This window comes from Eufriesea mexicana, unplaced genomic scaffold, assembly GCF_001483705.2.
Source record: "Eufriesea mexicana isolate 0111107269 unplaced genomic scaffold, ASM148370v2 scaffold202, whole genome shotgun sequence".
Taxonomy (NCBI): domain Eukaryota; kingdom Metazoa; phylum Arthropoda; class Insecta; order Hymenoptera; family Apidae; genus Eufriesea; species Eufriesea mexicana.
The window spans coordinates 1,241,873-1,249,060 of NW_016908372.1; the positions used below are offsets into that span (position 1 = coordinate 1,241,873).

Consider the following 7,188-nt stretch of genomic DNA (forward strand, 5'->3'; position numbering starts at 1 on the left):
CTACACGACAGTAGATAATTTCGAACAACCAAACGTCTATACAGATCCAAATCGAGAAGGCTTCACTGTTCCCGACTGTCGTAAATCCGGCGAACCTCATGAAAATCATAGCACGCGACATCTGCCAGTTTCTGTAATCTGCGCAAAGCCTGAGCCATCTCTGCAGAGGTGACACCGCTTAACATCCAAAGCCAGAGATTCGTCCGTCACTACCCTTCGGCGCCTGATCTTCGGACATCGATTCCTGCAGGCAGTGCAAAGGCCGCCGGCGCAGTTTAGCTCGTAAAATATTTCGGAAGCTTCCGATTGGAGGACGCTCCCTTTGTCCGCCAGCCTCCCTTTTCCTCCGTTTTCCACCCGTACAACGATCGTCTCTCCACCGTCTTCCCACCCCGTGTGTTTCCCACTCTTCCCTTGTCTGCGAAGGGAGCCCTGTACAGGGGTTTCACGGAAGAAATCCAACGGCGAGACGGCCACGCCGCCGAGGACGACAAACTCTGTCTCCGGATCGCGCGAAAGAGGGACGAGAGAAAAGGGCGAAGGAGACGCGGCTGGAGGAGGGTTGTTCTCCGTGGAAAGACGCCTGGGAGGAGGGTCGAAATGAAGAGAGGCTCTCTCGCGGCTCCAGGAACAGTACAGAGAGCCGAGTGAAGAGGGAGCAAGAGGTAGAGAAGCTAGGTGCGCGACGGTCAACGACGGGAATCGGAAAGAGACGCTGCAGGGGATGGTAAATGGAAGGGCGTCGCGAGGAGACGGGGTGGCGGGTGTGCGTGGAGTCGAGGAAGGTGGCCAAGTGTTTCAGCACAGGTTAGAATTCTGGGTCTGTTTTCCACGAGGAGTTAGGATTTACCGGAAGCGCGGCATGACGCGTGGATGAGGTCGAGAATTAGATTCTCGTGATACGAAGGATGTAAGTCTGACAGCAGGCATGAACTGGAAGATCAGATGACATTTTGTTAGATTCGTCGAGTGCATTTCAAGAGCCAGATTCGTGTGGGAACCTCTCGGCTATCTTAAAACGGCATTTCTGCGAACTTTTTTCAAAGAAACCCCTTCATCCTCGTATTTATTCCGGACTCTGAGATACTTCTAACTTACAGAGATTACGTAATGACACGTACGCTATATCAGATTTAGAGAATTGGTTATTTAAAAATGACTCGCTCCCGCTTCGAAATTTTTAAATCGGCACGAGAAAAGGCTGGCAATGGTAATGTGGCGGTAATTAAAAATGAAACAATTAGGGGTAAAGAGAGGGATAAAAAGAGGACGAACAAGAAGATGGAGAAACAAACGCGAGAGAGACAAAAGTGGCTGGATCGGCTCGAAGCGGCGAAAGAGGAAGTCGGTGGAGCGAACGAGAGAGAGAGAGAGGGAGAGAGAGAGAAAGAGAGCAGGAGAGAGGGAGAGAGATGGAGCGAGAGAGAGCGGAGGCTAGGCGAATTGATTGAGAGAAAAGGAAAGAGGGTGGTGCGGCAGTGGCGGTGGTGTCTGCCATGGCGGTGTCGGCGAGGACGAAGCGGGGATGTCAATCGATAGCGGTTGCATGCGTCTAAAGCCACCCTCGTCGCTGTTCCTGCTACTACGGTTACTACTGTCGCCGATATTGTTAGGAGCAGTTAATCTGCAAAGTTGCTGGATGTTGTTGCTCCGCTGGCTCTCCGCGCTGTCGCTCAGTTGAGAACTTTCCGAATTTAGATCGTGCCTCGCACCGTGGACAGGGTCAGCCACGGTTTCGGGACAAACGACCGAAACGTGATTGCGCTGTCTATAATTAGACGCGGAACTTGCGGGTGGAAAAAAGAGGAGGGACGGGAGAAAAAAGAGCCGAGTACTTCCGTTTAATACCGACGTCGAAGCGGACGATATCGAGTTCTCAGCGACGATCATTTTTGTCGTGAGATCAGGTCGTCTCCGGTGATGGGACGAGTGACGGGAGATCCGTGGGTTTTGAAGACGAGTCGGCTGTGCATTACCAAGATCTGTTTACGAATTAATAGTCTTTAAACCTCCTTTGAGGGCTATAACGACGCGCTTTGTTCCAAAGAAAGAATTACTCCGTGCTTGGTGACTTTAATTTAAGTCCCGCTCTCTTTGTCAGCTCCGTAAGCTTTGTCTTCTTGTTAATAAGGTATGAACAGGTCAGGAAGATTGCCGAGAAGCTGACTTTGTCAGCAAAACATGTTCGTGTAGACGAATGCTTTTTTCACGGTGTCCTCGTTTACTAGTCCGTTTGATCTTGAAGATCGCGATTCAAAACTTTTGCCAAAGATAAACGAGTATTAGCGAATTAGCCGTGCTAATCGTGCAACTACTGTCTGAACATAGGTAGTTAATTCTGCTTTGGTTCATTTCTCGTTATTTCTCTTTGATCACGAAGTCACAGTAAATCGGTGATAATGTAAATTATAATAATCGTAGGATTCAAGATATATTCGGTATTAGAAGAAACGATGAGTTTTCTAAATTAAAGTGTAAGAAAAACTCGCCAACTATGTAAAGTACAAATTGACAAATTTTTTCCTGTTAAAAAATTAGAAAAATTTACAAAAGTCATCTCCGAAACGAGCACTTGAATTATTATTATTATTGCGACTCTATGATAATTAATAATGATTTCTAAATTTTCCAAGCACCTTAAAAATGTTAATAATTATTTTAAATTCATCGATTGTTTAAAGGCAAATTAAAGATGGTAAGATATTTTATATCCCTTTTACAAAATCGATAGAATTGCCAAGGGTAGTTTTTGACACGAACCCTCCGATTATTATTATCGTCAATTCGTTCGAATTAATAATTATTTCTAACTTTCTAAATACCTCGTCGTAATTATAATAAATTATTTATTACTTCGATTCGTGATTCTACACCAAGCATATGCCATGGCAAAACGACGTCGTGTGCTACAGTCGCAAATTAAAAATAGTACTGCAGCGTCTGTCGTATTCTTAAATAACCATTCGCGTTCACGATTAGAAGAATGTTTCGTAGGAGTACGGAATTTCAACGTTTCCAAAGTCCAGACGACTTGTTTCTACGGGGCAACGAAACAATTATCGACCCCGGCTTGCTACATACTGCGAAAGGTCTACGCCACTGCAAGGGTAGAATGGTTCCTTCGTGTAAGGAAGTCATAGCCCCTGAAGTTTCCTTAAATACACAGGAAAAGTTACGCAAACTTACGTTCTTAATTAAAATCTAAATTGGAAGAAATCCACGAAGAATCCGAATGAAAATTTTATGGTGTCTATAGAATTTTCGCCACGGGGAACTGTAACATGTTAAAATTCGAGACGGACGTTGTAAAAAGTTATTTCATTGGTTCTATAGATATAGTTACTGTTCCTGATATATAGCAAATAGTATAAGGAAAAACTGTCTTAATCTGCTGAATCAACTTCCTCATCTAAATCAATTGACTCATGACTATCTGACAGATCCTAGATTGGCCTAGATAGACCACATTCGTAGAAGGAAGGGCAGTTCAAAATTGGACCGAAACTGTGTTATTAGCGTTACTATTATTACAGGATTATTGAAGCATTGACGATGAAATAATTAGGATTTGTGCTAGTTTTATATTAATTTCTGATTTTGGTATTTGGAATATTTCGTTGTAACTCGTCGTCCAATTTTAAACTTGTTGATCTATTCGATTTACTAATTACACTAAACATTTAACGAAATTCTGTGAATAATTTGACAGAAAAATATAGAAAATTTTAAGAAATATTTACAATGGGAAATATAAAATTCTTATTATAAATATTTCAAACTAAAATCTATAATTTTTAACAATTTCACAGAAAAATATGTTTGATATATTAATTATAATATCCATATATCTGAAAATAATTTTCCACAAAGATATATTTAGAAAATATATTAGAAGATATAAAATATAAAATCCCTATTACAAATATTTCCAAAGGAATCTGCAATTTTTAATTCTACGAATAATTTTACAGAAAAGAAATATATATTTTAAGAAATAATTAGTAATCACTTGCTATTAAATACTATTTGGAACAACACTTAAGCAAAATTCAGTCTCGGTCGCTAAAATTCGATTATTACGATACTTCTTTCCCCTCCTTTCATACGTACATTCTACATTTTCACGTTTTCACAGGTTACATTCGAATCTTATGAAACGTTTCGTATACTCCAATTTCGTAAAGTACCCAATTAAGTAGCAATTTGAAGAAATCACAGGCTCCGATCGCCCCAATAATTTGGATCGAGCAGTTTCACGCACACCCTGTTACTGACACCGTTTATTTTTCCGACCGATTCACGAAGCCTGAAATCAAATTCACCAACTCTTAATGGCCCTTGACCTCGGTTTTCTAAGTACATAAGAATACCACTTATCGCTGGGCACGAAAAAAAGAATAGAGAAAACAGGAGAGTAGTTGTATATACGTGGCTCCCTACTCTCTAATCGCTAAACTAGCACTTGTAGCAAAGCTTCTCCTAACGAGCACAGTGATCCCTCTATAACGAAGACGAAAATCCGACATTGCGTTCCTCTCATGGTTGCATCAGGATTCTTCGAATAAATTCAATACTGTACCATAGTATCTTCTGTATACGTTAAGAAAATGAATCGAATTTGTAGAGGAAACCAGATTTTCCCGGGAACCATACGTGTTTAGATAATTTAACAAATTTTTGGGCTCCATATTAACGTTGATTCTTTAAGAATCGTATCGAAAGAAATGTATTTTCAACCAAAGTGAATCTACAATAATACTGTAATTTCTTCTCGGCATATCGATATTATATAAACATGTCAAATCTGAAATGGAATCAAATTTTCTTTTATGCCATTTAAATCTAGATGATTTAAAAAATTCTTTGGTCCTGTTTTGACTGAGATTCCTTTAATAGTCTTACCTAAGGAAACATATTTTTGATCATTTTTATGTGACATTTGCATTTCGAAATTTTAAATAATTTTAAGTATATAATTCTGCTACTTTGAAGCACTGTCTAACACTGATTGCGAATAGGTATTATGATACTCAGGGACATGTCTCCCGTATAGGGACCTCTTAATAAAATAAATGGAACTTCCGTTGCGCAAGCTGGAACGCCAAGAAATGAAATGTGACCCTCAACGAAACGCAATAGGGATCAGTGTTTCTTTGTGTCGAGCGGATCCGCGAAACAGTATGGTCTATTATGGTATATAAAGAAAAAGAACGAACAAGTCTCGTGATTTTTACTAGTGGAAATTCTGATAATCACTCCAAGATTAACGTACACCTATTTTTATCAGAGCTACATAACTAAAATTTGCCCATTTAGGTAAAGGTATTCTTTTTTTAAAGTACACGTAAATATATTTATTCCATTTCCACAATGAATGATAAACAAATTTCTGAATGTACAAGAAAGAAAACACTACATGAGTTGAAATAACTTTCGTACAAAATTACGGGTCAGTAAATCTGTTCACTGTAATCAAATATACAAATATACAACGTAAGTTGGAATAACTTTCCTACAAAATTGCAGGTCAGTAAATTTATCTGCAATTATAGGAAAGCAATAATTTACAGAAAAATTTTTCATCCCAATGAAGAAATGCAAACTAATTACCGAACGAATTTATTGTCACGAATACATCCTTTCATGGCATCATAACGAAGCAATAATAAAATGGAACAACCAAATAATAAATACATAAAATAATAGCCATTTAAAAACCATAAACAAATCGTTCGGTAAATATTCAGTGAGAAATTCAGTAAGAAAGGTGCAGAGAACCAAATCAAATCTCAAGGCAACGAAGATAAAAAGTTTTCTGACCACCCACGGCATTTGCAGAAATTTCCACGTTTCAAAGGATCAAAGGAACTTCCAAGGGAAGGAATAAAATACTCTAATAATACTTTGCGAAAGCACGCCACCTAGACATATTGCATCGTTTAAATTAATCCCCTGCACAGGGGCGATTCGATCCCTTTCGTTTTGTGTTTCGTCAAAGCGTGGTAATTGATAGGAAGATGATGTTCCCATCCCTAACCAACTGAAACACAAAACGCAAAAAAGGTCGCTGGGCGTAACCCCGGCTGTGTAACGCTGAGTCACGAGCAGGAGATTTATGGGATTTTACACGCTGCTCAGAAAGACGATTTCCACGTGAACCGTTTCATTGACTCTTTCGCCAGTCTCACTCGACGAGATTCGCGAGTTCAGCTGCAGTCCAGGCACTTTTGATTTAAATTGATTGTCCTGCGCGGACGCGCGCCATCAATTATTAAACTAATCGGTAATTAATCAAAGACTTCGTTGAACTCCCGTCAGCTCGAAATACCATGGTCCGGTTTTTCCACCACTTTTCTCCTTTTTCATTTAACCTCCCATCGAACGACAGGGTTTTAAAGATCCTCCAGATCTTGATTTCGCAGGCTGCAGGGTTCAACGGGATGCTGAATCCAATATCGATTGGGCAAATGGAGGAAGAAAAATAACGAGAAATGTCGTAAGACGAGTCAAAAATAAAAAGAGATAGGTTGGAGATATAATTACCGTAGAAATTAGAATGATCCAGTTTGGGTAGTTCCATTTGGATCCAAATGAATTAAGTAAGAGGTACTGATAAAGTATGGTCTCTAATTATTTTATGCGGTAATGTTTCGAATTATTTTGTTAGTGATTATATTGAATAATATTATTCATATTTACGTTAAAATTAAGTCTATTTTATAATTGCTGTATCAATATGTGTCTTAATGATAATTAACAATTAATGCAGTGAGTATAATTAATATTAAGGATGAAATAATTATTTCGTCAGACTAATTTAGTTAGAGTCTATTCTATTTTCATTGAAGATGTCAAATCGTCTATTAACCTCTTACCTTATAACATCCACTTACACTCGTCTCAAAAGTAGGTCGAATTCGCTTCGAAAAGACATTAAGTAACTCGAAAATATATAGTTTAAATAGCTTTTCTAAATAGCCAATTAAAATTAAACGCTTTCTCGATTATCGTTTACGAATTAAGTTATAATAAAGGTATCTTCGATATCGAAACAAAAAAGAATTTCAGCTTCATCACCGAGTATTACCCTAAATAAATTAAGGGGGCTACCCTTAACCCCCTACGATTTAAGTTCCGATATTGCGTGGCACAATCAACAGGAAAATTAGTCGCACACCGAGCCATTTC

At 39.0% G+C, this 7,188-nt stretch overlaps 1 protein-coding gene across 4 annotated transcripts in view; it reads right to left on the reverse strand.

The window, feature by feature from the left end:
• LOC108555632 (neural-cadherin) overlaps positions 1-6,948 on the reverse strand; it is a 424,295-nt gene extending 417,347 nt beyond the window's left edge. For all 4 annotated transcript variants that reach the window (XM_017911407.1, XM_017911406.1, XM_017911405.1 and 1 more), the window contains exon 1: positions 6,876-6,948. The gene's annotated coding sequence lies outside the window, so the exon portion shown is untranslated. The remainder of the gene's footprint in view (positions 1-6,875) is intronic.
• Positions 6,949-7,188: the final 240 nt, after the last annotated feature.